The sequence below is a fragment of the Octodon degus genome, unplaced genomic scaffold (assembly GCF_000260255.1).
Source record: "Octodon degus isolate 3935 unplaced genomic scaffold, OctDeg1.0 scaffold00147, whole genome shotgun sequence".
NCBI lineage: Eukaryota > Metazoa > Chordata > Mammalia > Rodentia > Octodontidae > Octodon > Octodon degus.
In genome coordinates this window covers 1,863,462-1,875,551 of record NW_004524723.1, presented here as the reverse complement: position 1 = coordinate 1,875,551, position 12,090 = coordinate 1,863,462, and positions in this window count along the sequence as shown.

Here is a 12,090-nt window from a genome sequence, read left to right as displayed (position 1 = left end):
CTGCTGCATTCCTGGAACCTTTTTCTGGTTTCAGCTAGATTTGTGCATAGTCCCTTGCCTACAAGGACCTGCACAGTTTCTCCTGGCTTTTTTTTGTGATTTCTCCAAAGCTACTGGAGCTTTCTTGGTCCATGAGCAAGCATAGCTATAATTTAGAAGTAGAGAAAGGTTAACCCCTGATACTGACAAATCTACTTCCTAGATGACTTAATCAGCTGGTGATAAATTGGATGTTGGCAAGAGGGCTTACAAATGTGGAATCTTGGTAGGGAAGAAGGAGTGTCCTCCAAGCCTCATGGCTAGCTTCCTCAAGAGTGAGTGGTCTAAGTCAACAAGACAGAATCATAAATACCTTCTATAACTGGGCCTCAGAATTATACAGGGCCACTTCTGCAATTTCCTGTTAGTTACACAGGTTCCATATGGACAGGGCTGCACAAAAACAAGACTATCAAGAGATAATCATTGGGACCACTGTGGAAGCTGGTACCAACAGTGCCTTTTCCAGTAGAGAATATAAATAGAAGTTGTAAACCAGAGGATAAGTGTCCCAGCCTTCAGTATTCAAGTACATACTCCATGCTTCCATAAGGGGGTTTTCTAGAGAGGTTGCTCTGTAGTTGTTTTATCAGCAGTCATCTCAAGTGCACAACCTCATTTGTTTCTCCTGTTTCTCAGACTTTCTTCCCATGTTCACTTGTGTGTGCTGTAATCACCTCCCAAATAAACTCATGGACTCAAGTGCTTATCTAATGATTTTTTGGGGAACCAAAGCAAAAATCAATGGTAATATCGAAAATAATTTTGAACTGGTATGATGCCTACAAAGATATAGAATGGACTGTGCAATTGGGATAGTGGTGACTAATTGCCTTAAGGTTTTTCAGGAAGTAGGACTGTTTGGTTGAGAAAATCTTCACAGAAGCAGCAGGGATTGAGAGACTGAGGCAGCAAGCAAAAAGCAAGAAGGGAGCACTAGAGCTTCAGTAGTACTCAATGGACACAGAGTAGTCCCAGGCAAGGCAGAAGATGGAGAAAACAAGAGGTGGCTGAGACAGGAGTGGTCAGTATGTGGGACAGTGTGGTAGATGATCCATCTGGAAAACTGCAGTGACATCCACGTGAGAGGTGCAAGGGCTTGTACTAGGTAAAGTTGGCTAGAGATGAAAAAAGGGAGTGAGGAATGAGACCTTAAATGGAGGACCAGACCTATAGGCTCAGGAGCCAAGCCTGGGCTTCAGGAAGGACAGTGGGAAGACCATTCATTCACAAATGATTATGAGGCACATGTGAAATGGCATGGACAGTTTAAAGCCTGGTGGCATAGCAATGAACAGGACTCTAAAACTGTCCTTAATTAGGATGCTGTCTAGATAGAGCTAAGAATCTGTCAGAACCCTGACAGGAAGTGTTTCCTAGGAAATAAATTCTATACTTCCTTTGAGCTCTGTCTGCAGAATTAGTCGCTGTGAGTGTTCTTCACCTGCTCACTCAGAGTTTTCCCCAGATGCTCTGCTCCCTCTGGGCGTCCATCCCTTCTGCCATGACACACTTCTCCCTCAGTACTCCCCATCACCATCTGTGAGTTAGCTGTGGATGGATCATCATCAGTTAGGCTCCAGCATGGTGACTTTAGAGAACCAGAAGTTTTAGTTGTTATGCATAAGGTAACCCTGGCACTTAGGATGTGCCATGTCTGCCCTATGACTCAGTACAAATTCAAACCCAAACTCATTGGTAGATTTGAAGAGGTACTGCAAGCCATGAAAAGTATCCCTTTAACCTATCCTCATCTTCTTGCCCTTCCCCATTCCATAGCCTCTTCAGTGGAGCCACTTGAGGTCTGCACATTCCCTGAACTCCCAGGCCTGGATGGTCTTTTTATTCTTTTCCTGGAAAGACTAGCCCTACTTTATCTGCCTTGAATTATAACTTACCCTGTAAGCTTCACCTCAAATCTCACCTCTTACTAAAAGCCTCCCCAGAATGCAGTGCTACCAGTTCTATGCTGTGGAGTCCTCTGCTTGTACTGGCTTACAGCGCCTTGATGGTCTCTGGCTTGTTAGATTTTTGTGCTCTTAATTTTTCCTCACAGAGCAGACTACATGGTTCTCAAGGGAAATCTTTTTATGTTTTTCAGGACCTCACTTGGTGTAGTGCAGAAGCTGATGCTCAAGGCTTCCTTTACCAGATGAACGAACGGGAGGCACTGCTGCTGCTCAAGCCTTACCTGGACACTGACCCTGAAGCAAGCCTGCTTTTCAGTTGCTGGATGGAGACTGCCAGATCCTCCATTCCTCCCAATAACTGGAGGAGGCAACATGTGGGGTTGGGTGCAACTGAGACAGGCCTGATGTTGGATGGGTGCTGCATCAGGCTGATAAGTGTTTGCACTTCCCACAGGCCAGAGGAACTTGACAGGAGTCCTAAAGGCAGACCCCAGATTGCTCAGGTAGCCTCTATTTGTCTATTACTCTGTTGTGTGACTCCTTATACTGTAAATCATTTGCATTTACCTTCAAAAGGGAGCTAGTGTTTCCGAAACTTCAGGAAGCCTGAATGTAACTTAATAGTTTAGAAAAATAATATTGCAAAGATTTGATATTAAAAACACAAGAGCTTTTCAGGATAATAGATTTAGAGACCTCCTACCTCTTTAATGTACACATGTGAAAAATGCTTATTAACTCAAAGTATTTCTCTTCTCTTATTCCAAGAGTTATCCTGAAATCAGACAAAGTCTTAAAATTCTGATTCCTGCTTTATAAAAAGCCAGGCTATGTTCACCATGCCTAGCTAATCCTGTGTCTTCTTCATAGAAATGAGGTGGTAGGTTAAAGAATGAAAAAAGCAATCAGGCAATTTACCTCTTAAAAATGAACAGGCAGGGCTGTGGAGATAGCTCAGTGGTCTAAGTGCCTGCCTAGGCAAGCACAAGGACCTAGGTTTGATCCCTAGTACACATGCCATGGCGGCCCTGCCTCTAGTGCTCCGAGCCAGCCACCAAGACTAAGCATAGTGGCACACACCTGTAATCCCACTGCTGGAGAGGCTGAGACAGGAGGATCACTGTAAGTCTGAGCTGTTCAATAAGACCCTGTACCAAATACATAAAATTAAAAAAAAATCAACAGGCACTTCTATCTAGTGTTCAGCAAGTGTTTGTATAGTTATTATCTCAATTGTTCCTTCATGGTAAGATTTGAAAGAATCTGTTGGTGACAGGTTTATTGTGGAATTATGGTGGTTGAAGGCATCTTCTTGGTACTTCTTTGTCTACTACATAAGTGAGTATATGGTATTCCAAGGGCTGGACACCATGGTTGATGGCACAAGGGAGAAAAATGAAGAGCTGCTGACTCTGCATGCTGAGAAATGTCATGTTTCTGGGCCTTGGAGGTCCTTGGGGCAAGATCCCAGCATTCCTGGGTTAGGTGGCCTATGGGTTCCCCTGAATGCAGAAACTGAGCATGGCTGTTCAGATCGAATTTTCTGTATTCCCCCACCCACTTGGATGAGGCCAAAGAAAAACAACAACCTGTTTCTTTATTAATGAAGCTTTCTACAGAGCTAGATTAAGCACTGATTAAAGGCAGATGCTTCCAAAGTATAAATGTAAGTACCCTCTCAGTCACTTCTCTGGTTACAGGGTTTCCTACATGATTCTTTAAAATCACTTTGGCTGTCTTCCCATTTGCCTTCCTCTACCCAGCTTCTGAGCTACTCCTCACAGTTCACTGCCAGGAGCAGGAGCCTAGACTCCAGCAAGAACTCTGCTCTCTGGAGAGCTTGGTGAGGTAGCATTGGGCTGCCACCTGGATCTGCCTCACCCAGAAGGGAGGTAAGTCTTCTGGGCTGGATGCCTCTAGCCTGTTCTGTCCTTTTAAGCATGAGACCTGCCGATGCGGAACCTGTTTGTTTTTTTTTTTTTTCATCAGGGTCTTTGGGAAACTTTTCTCTCAAATCAGAGGCAGAGACCAGGTGTGAGATACATGGTACAGGTCATGGTCCAGCTGGTGGGTCTCTTGAGAGGGCTGGGGACACAGGGCAGGGAGTGGCTGCTGCTTTGACAGGAGCTTGCAGCCCTGGAGTTTGTGTCGGCATTTGGACTTTTTTAGAGATATCCTCAAATTCATCTCCATCTGAGATTATGGTATAAATCCCCCAAATATTTTCTGAATTTCTTGTGAAAAATTATCCAGAAATTGATGTAAATTGTGTCTTTATCGAAGAGTTAGAAAATTAATACTGGAATTGGTTTTGGATTGAAATCAGTTGTGTATAAGTCTGTTCATGTTCATTTATTTTCTGTTTTTCTTATTGGATTTATAAAGGGGGAAACATACATTTTTTTTTGTGTGTGTGACTATGTTAGGAAACATATTTTGTGTGTCACTAAAGCTAAGACTTTGTTCAAGCCCCCACCCAAAGTGGATGAGAAGGCCTTCTGCAGAGCATATTTACTACTAGGCTGTCTGAGCCAGCAGATGGGTGGGGGTTTCATGGTAGGGCCAGTGGAATGAATGGACCTGACATGTGAAGGGCAGTGGCAGTGGCTGGTGCCCTGGGAGGCACATCACACACAATGAAGTTGCCATACATGTAGCTGTCCCCACTGGAGACTGTGTGTTTTTCTCCTATGTTTCAGCTTTAAGGGAGATGAACTGGGCAAGTGGTGGAATTGCATGAGGACTTAAGTTTGAGATTCTCTGCCACTTACACATATGATCTTGGACAAGTCCCTTAATTTATCTAAGCCTTAATGTCTTCTTTTGTAAAATTGTATGATAGAATAATGCCAATAATGTAGATTTCTTGAGAAATTATGCAAAGTAATCCTTTTGAAGCAGTGTTTAGTTTGTAACATCTCCGTGTGAACCGGTGGCACTCCAGGTGATTTTATGGACTGGATCCAGGCTGACATGTTCTAGGTAGGTGATTGTGGGCCTTTTGTGACCTCCCCAGTGACTTTCTTTTGTGGTTAGGTAAAGCATTAGAGTCAGGGCATGCAACTGCCTGGGGAAAAAGCTGGGGAGATATACTAGTTAAAGAAGGTACATACAAGTTTAAAACTCGTGCCATTTAATAAGAGGCCACAATGGACTCACTTTAGTTTTGGATGAACATTTTGAAAGATAATGTTTATCTCATTAAACTGTTTTGAGGGTTAAGTGAGATATTAACACACCCAACGTTTTTACCTAGATCGAGATAGGCAATATTAAATGGCAGTGGTCATTGTTAAAATGTTTGTGATATAGGGTTACCTATAAAGATCAGCATGTACAATTATATAAACCTGACAGTGACAGCAGTGTAAAATGTAAAAAGACTACTGAAAAAAAATACACCAAAATGTTCAAACGTGCATGTATTAGTGATTGTGGTGTGTGGGTAATCATTTCCCAAATTTTACTTAATGGATGGCTCTAATAGCCAGGGGCCTGGCAGGAAGGGGTTGACACATTCACATTTGGCATGTTAGGGATATTTTATTAAGGAGACTTTAAAGGGCATGGATGGATCTTAGTAATAGAAACAAGAGTTTTCACCCTCTTGATTGGGGTATGTCACCTTGCATCAGAAGGGACAAGGGAAGGCAGCAGGTGCTGTGGGGCCAGAGAGACAGCTGTGTATATGGTCACCTCCCAGGATCTGTGGCTTATGGCACCATTAGGAAGAGCAGTAAGAAAGTAATTCCTGACCTCACTCTCCACTATTCTCTGGCTTTGTTGTACCTACTAGCCGTTGGCCAAACCTCACAGAAACCAGCATGCAAGGGACCCCATAGTAGACACACATGAGCATTGAGTAAAGAGAAGATGCCCAGCACAATGAGGTTATGTGACCTGTATAGAATTCATAGTGAAGAACCCCAAGCTCTTGTGATCACCTCTGTGCTGCTTCACTGTTTTCCCATTGTCTAGAATACCTTCCTCTTTCCTCCCTGAGAAATGACTTAGCTCTTCAGAACCATGCCCTTCTCAGGGCCCCCATAGCACACAGTGCTTCCTGTCCTAGGTGCTGCCCAGGTGCAACCGCCTGCCTGTGGCTTCCTCTTCCATCATTTCCTTACTCAGTTCCCAGGGCCGTAAGAGCCTTGAGACCTGTGTTGGTGTATTTATGTTACTTTACATGTCCAGCACCCAGGACAGGAACAAATGAACTCTGAATCTCAGGATCACAAAGTCTGTTCTTAGGAAAGTGAGGTCCTGGTCTTCTCTCTTGGTTAAGTATTGTCTTCAGTCCTGGGCCCTGGGGGCTGTGAGCCTACTGGGCAGAGTTTAGTTCTAGGGGAGCCTTCCATTTAGGCCTGACCACCTCATAGAGGTCATGCAGAGCCTGCTCATGGCTGGCTGGTCTCTGACTTCCCCTGTCAGGTCATAGTTCACATGTTGGCTGCCTGGCTTAGTACTGAAAATTATGATTACTCTGCTTCCCCTTTGATTCAAAAGGTTTTAGAGCCTGGCAGTAAACCTTTCATTTGACTCTTTTCTTTTGAATCAGAAGATGTTTACAGTCCCTGAAGGGCTTTTACAATCCTATGCGTAATTCAGATAGCTCAGTGTGGTAATGTTGGGAAGGAAAAAAATATTAAAAATAGAATATCTTTTTCTTTATACTTAGTTCTACTTTTAACCATTTCAATTTTTTAATTCTTCTGGTCTCTGTAATTCTAAATTTTCTTACAGTGCTATTTAATGATTTTCAAGTTAGAGTAGAAGTTTCTGAATTGTGCTTATGTAAGATGAGTTTAGCTTGCTGATGGTAATCTTTTTGCCCTCTTCTAGTATAAATGAAATGAGCATAAAATAAGATCCCATGGTGTTTGCTTTTAGATTCATGATTCTTCTAGGTTACTTGTGTTTTAAATGTGGTTTTGCACTTGATTATCTATATGCTTTTTAAAAATTCTGCATACTTATGTACTTTTAAGGGTAAACATGTTCATATTTTTTGGTCTATTGACCTTCATAGACTTGTCTTGACTTCCTGCATGTTAAGATGGAGACATTGATGGCTTGAGCATCTCACAACCTTTTCGCCCCAGCTCTAGATAGCAATAAAATACTGTTTATAATGCATTATACTCAGTAATTATCATTAATTCTGCTTAATTTATAGGATGATTATCCAAATAAAATTGAAAGTTAATAGATAACCTTTATAATAGTTTCACAGCTACTACTTTCTAAAACTAAATCTTATATTTGGACTCATAGTAAATGGATAGATTCTGATATTGCTGACATTCTGCTACATGAAAGAGAATGTTGTAAGTTTTAAGGTCAAATAGACTCTTACTTTTTTCCTATTCTGTGGTCTGTCAGATGCTGAAATCATTTAGTTGACTTCATATTTACATTTGGTTCTTTAAGAACTTTTTTGATGGATTTTCTAATTGCCTCTGTATTACATATTTTTTGCATAGAATTTTCTTTATACTTTAAGAATTCTCTGAGTTCTCTGACTTCTAAATGTAACTAAATCAATTTTTTTTTTTTGTATTTTAGGGAAGGGTCTACAGGGTGTTCAGGGTCTCATTACTCGATCATACTTATAGTGATCTGCCTGTTTACAGCCTCCCAAGAGCTGGGATTACAGGTGCACGCCACCACGCCCAGTATCAATTGCCATCTCAGCATGCCCCAGGGAGTGGAGGAGGCACAGCAGGCCTGGGGTTTGAACCCCTGGCCCCTGCGCCTGCCTGCAGGCACTTTAATCTGTTGAGCTATTTGGTCAGCCCTCTGAATCAATTGTTTTCAAAATGATTAAAGTCCCTTCACCCATGGAAATTTTTTATTTTGCTTTTGGGTTAAGTACACTATGTCTTGTATTCCATGCATCCTAATTTTTTAGACTTTCTTTTTCATTGTTTACAAGCAAATACTAAATACAATTTTTTTGAAGTGTGTGTTGTGGCATAGTCCCATAATCCCATCACTCTAGGAAAGTAAAAAGGGATTACAAATTCAAGCCAAGCCAAGATTTGCCCAGGTAAAAAGGACTTTATAAAAAGAATCAACTCAACCTTATTCAGTAAAATATTTTTATTAACTGAAACAACTTGATGACAGAATCAAACTTTATTTAGTAAAAATAATTTTACTGTCTGCTTTACTTTAGTAAAATAATTTAGTGACTTAGTGAGCAGACTATGTCTCAGGATACAGAATAAAAAAGGCCTGAAGGTCAATGCTAAAGCCATGGGATCAATCCCCAACATTACAAAAAAGTTGTTTGCAATTAGTGTTTGAAAACTTTGTCTTCATGCTTCATTATTAGCAGAACTTGCAAAATAAATACATTTAATTTAATTTTCTGACCAAGTTTTTAAACATTATAATCTATTTCTTGTACAGAAAAATTTCAAAATTAAATTCATATTTTATCTTTTAGTACATGTTTTCAGTACAGAATGGTTACATCCGTGTGGAAAGCTGGCACATGTACGTAATACAGCTTAATTCTTTTTTTCATCTTCCTCCCTCCCTTCCCTGAATATTTTATAAATAGGAAAGATTTGACCTACTTCAGAGTTTACTAATTATAATATTGCTACCTTGATTTTTTTCTGTTCATTATCAATTTCGTTAATTTTGTCAGTGCACTGTTTATTGCTACATTTCTATTTTTTTGAAACATGCTTTTGCTAAGGAATGTTTGATTCTTCCACCAAGGTGTCTCAGTTAATAAGAAAATTTTACTGCATGAGTTTGAGTTGATCATTTTATTAAGTCCCCCTTTTTCCTGGATCAGTTGTTTCAGTTTTTAACATTACCTTTAAAGATGTTGTTCTTATCAAATCTTAATGTATGGTAGTACTAGTCCATGGTTATTAGTTTTATTTTTCTCAAGTTGTTAGAATTCAGGGGGCCTGGGGAGATAGCTTAGTAGAATAAGTGCTTGCCTTGCAAGCGCAAGGGCCTGAATTCAATCCCTGGTTCTGCAAAAAAATAAATAAATAAATAAAAATTTCAGAGTTAAAATGGCAGGATCAGAGTTTCTGGTCTCTTCTTTACCAATCATAGTACAGTGGCAGGAGTTCTCCATTGGGACATTTGTGGTAATGTAGCACAGAGTTCAAATTTTGCCATTGAAGTTTTCCCATTTTATAGGACTGACACCCATATCTTGTCAAAAGCTTATATCTCTGTCTTAAGTATTTTTCTTGAGCTCTAGAGCCAAATACAGTGGGGTTTCGTTATATCCTCTTCATTTATATGAATTCAATGATATATTGTTATGAGAGTGGGTATGGTTAGAAAAATTCTTTTTTTTTTTTTTTTTTTTTTTTTTTTGTGGAACTGGGGATTGAACTCATGCCCTTGCGCTTGCCAGGGAAGCACTTATTCCATTGAGCCATCTCCCCAGCCCATGAAAAATTCTTTAAACAGTATGAACAAGTTCATCAGCTAGGCCCATTATTCATGAGTTTGAATCTAAAGGGGACAAGATGCCATGAATCTACAGTACTCTATTTAATTTCAGTTGGCCTAAGGCTCAAGTAATATCTCACTGACCTAAACATCATGTGTTTAAAGACATACATTGTGTTTTTCATGGCCCTTAAATGCAACCCAACTATTTTGTTTGACATTAAGTTGAGAATCACTAATTCTGGCACTGGAAGAAAAGCTGACTGAGCAGTACCTCTCAACTGTTCCTTCTTGGTGTGTTCTGAAGAGTTTTGACTGCAGTTTTTCATTTTGTGCATTTTTTGGAGTCTAATGTATATAAATTATAATTTACCTCTGTGCAGATGCTTCCTGGCTCTTTCTACTTACAGATCTCCCAGGCAGCCTTGACTCTGTTGCAAGCTGAATTTTTTTCCTTAAAGCTTTCTCCTTTCCTAGCACTGTGACTCAGGGAGTTGTACTACTGTTAATCCTGCTGCCCAATCCACGAACCTTGCTAAAGCCCATTTCTCACACCACTCCCTTGTTCTTATGTAACTCATAATAATTCAGTCACCCTCTGTGATTTTCTTTGTTGCCACAGTTTCCAAGCTTATTTCTTGGATCCTAGTAACCCAGTTCCTTTGCCCTTGTGTATTAAACCCTATCAGTTCCCATCATGTAGAGGATTTTTTAAAAAAAACTGGTAGTTTGTTCCTTGTAATAATAAAAACAATGAAAATCCAATCCTCTGGCAATTTCTCATTGATCTTTACAAAGATTAAAAACTTTTTTTTTTCATTTTATCTTTTTTCCATAATTTTATTGAGAAGCAAATAGCAATGAGATAGTTTCAAACCAAATTGGTAGGACAGTTTCAATAATTAACACACTGCAAACATTCTTCCTAGTGGTTAATTGCTGTACAAGATGTGGACTTGATATCCTATGTACAAACACCATTAGAACAAATCCCTCTATTCATTAAGAGAATGTAACTATATATCTATCCTAACCACTTTGAATACACAGATACAAAATGGACATTCATCTGTATCCCCTTTTTTGGTTAAGTTCTGTTATTTGAATATTATAGGTGTGTAAACTCAGCAAAATATTCTAAAAGAGTCCAGTAGTCCATAATAGTATTGGGTCTTCTGCTTGACTGGCAAGGTCAGAAATTGTTGACCTGAGTCCCCTGCAGCTCAACATAACAGCATGGCTTTACTTCTTATATTTTGTTTTTATACTTTTCTGCTGGATGGTTAAGACCAAGGTAAAGCAGGACCTGTGCAACCAGAGTTGTAGCTTTTGGGTCTAAGAAGGTCAGTGAAATCCTCTCAGGATTTATCCTGAGATCCTGTACCTCAGATTGTAGAACCTACAAAGGTTAAACACTTGATCATATTCATTCTCTGTGTTTGTCTTTGTCTCTCTGCCTCTGTCTCTGTCTCTCTCTCTCTGTATCTCTGACTCTGACTCTCTGTCTCTGTCTCTGTCTCTGTCTCTGTCTGTCTGTCTGTCTATCTGTCTCTCTCTCTTTCTCTTTCTCTCTCCTCTCATGAAGTGGCTATAGTTCCTCTGTCATGAACATGTTCTTATGTGGATGCAGGTATGTGTTCCCTGTTGACCACAGCCCATCTGGCCATTACATTCCATGAAATTTTCATTCCTGTTAAATAGAACTGGACTTTGAGCCAGGCACAGTGATGTACACCTGTAACTCCAGCACTCATGAGGCTGAGGCAGAGGATCATCATGAGTTTGAGGCAAGCCTGGGCTACATAGTTCAAAACCACTCTAAATTACATAATGAGATCTTGTCTTAAAAACAAACAAATAAATAAACCAAAAGAAGAGAACTAGTTGCTGGACACCTTGTTCTTTCTCACCAGTGAGACACTGTACACAGCTCCCAGCAATATCCTAGTACACTGTTTTCTTTTTTCCCCCTTTGACTTCTGTTTTCCACATCCAGTATGACTTCATCCAGTATGGCCTCGGGATATTAAAGTGTTGGGACACAATCCTTGATTCCCCAAAACTGACTACACACCTATTCTATGCATGGATACTGGCACACTCTTCTATAATTTCCTCTGCCTGTCTGTCTCCTCTATCCTACCAAGACAGCTTAACTCCAGAACTAGGAAGACAAGGACTGTTGTCACCATCAGTGCCTAACACCATGCCTGGACCATGCAACAGGTACACAGTGGTTGATTAAGAAACTCACGATGTGTCAGGTTCATCATTAATTCCCTGGAGTAATGTGACAATCAGTCCATTTAGTAAAAAGAAAGGAAGAGAATCCAGGCATGGTGGTAGAATCCTAGAACTTGGGAAACAGAGGCAGGAAGATTGCCATGAATTCGAGGCCAGCCTGGAGTACTTAGTGAGTTCAAGGCATCAGAATTACATAATGAGAACCTGTCTCTAAATAAATAAATAAATAAATAAATATTTAAGTGAATCTAGGTATATAACTTAGGACAAGGCAATGGAGGAGTAAGAGTAATCCCCCAGCACCACATGCCAGCAGCCCCGCCCACTGGTGGGCTGAGCTGGCCACACACACACATATAATAAATAAATAAATAAATAAATATTTAAAAAAGGAAGAGGATGCCTGGCATAGGGAATAAGGGCATGCAGCCTGAATACTACTGGTTTTTCTCAGAAGCTACTTTAT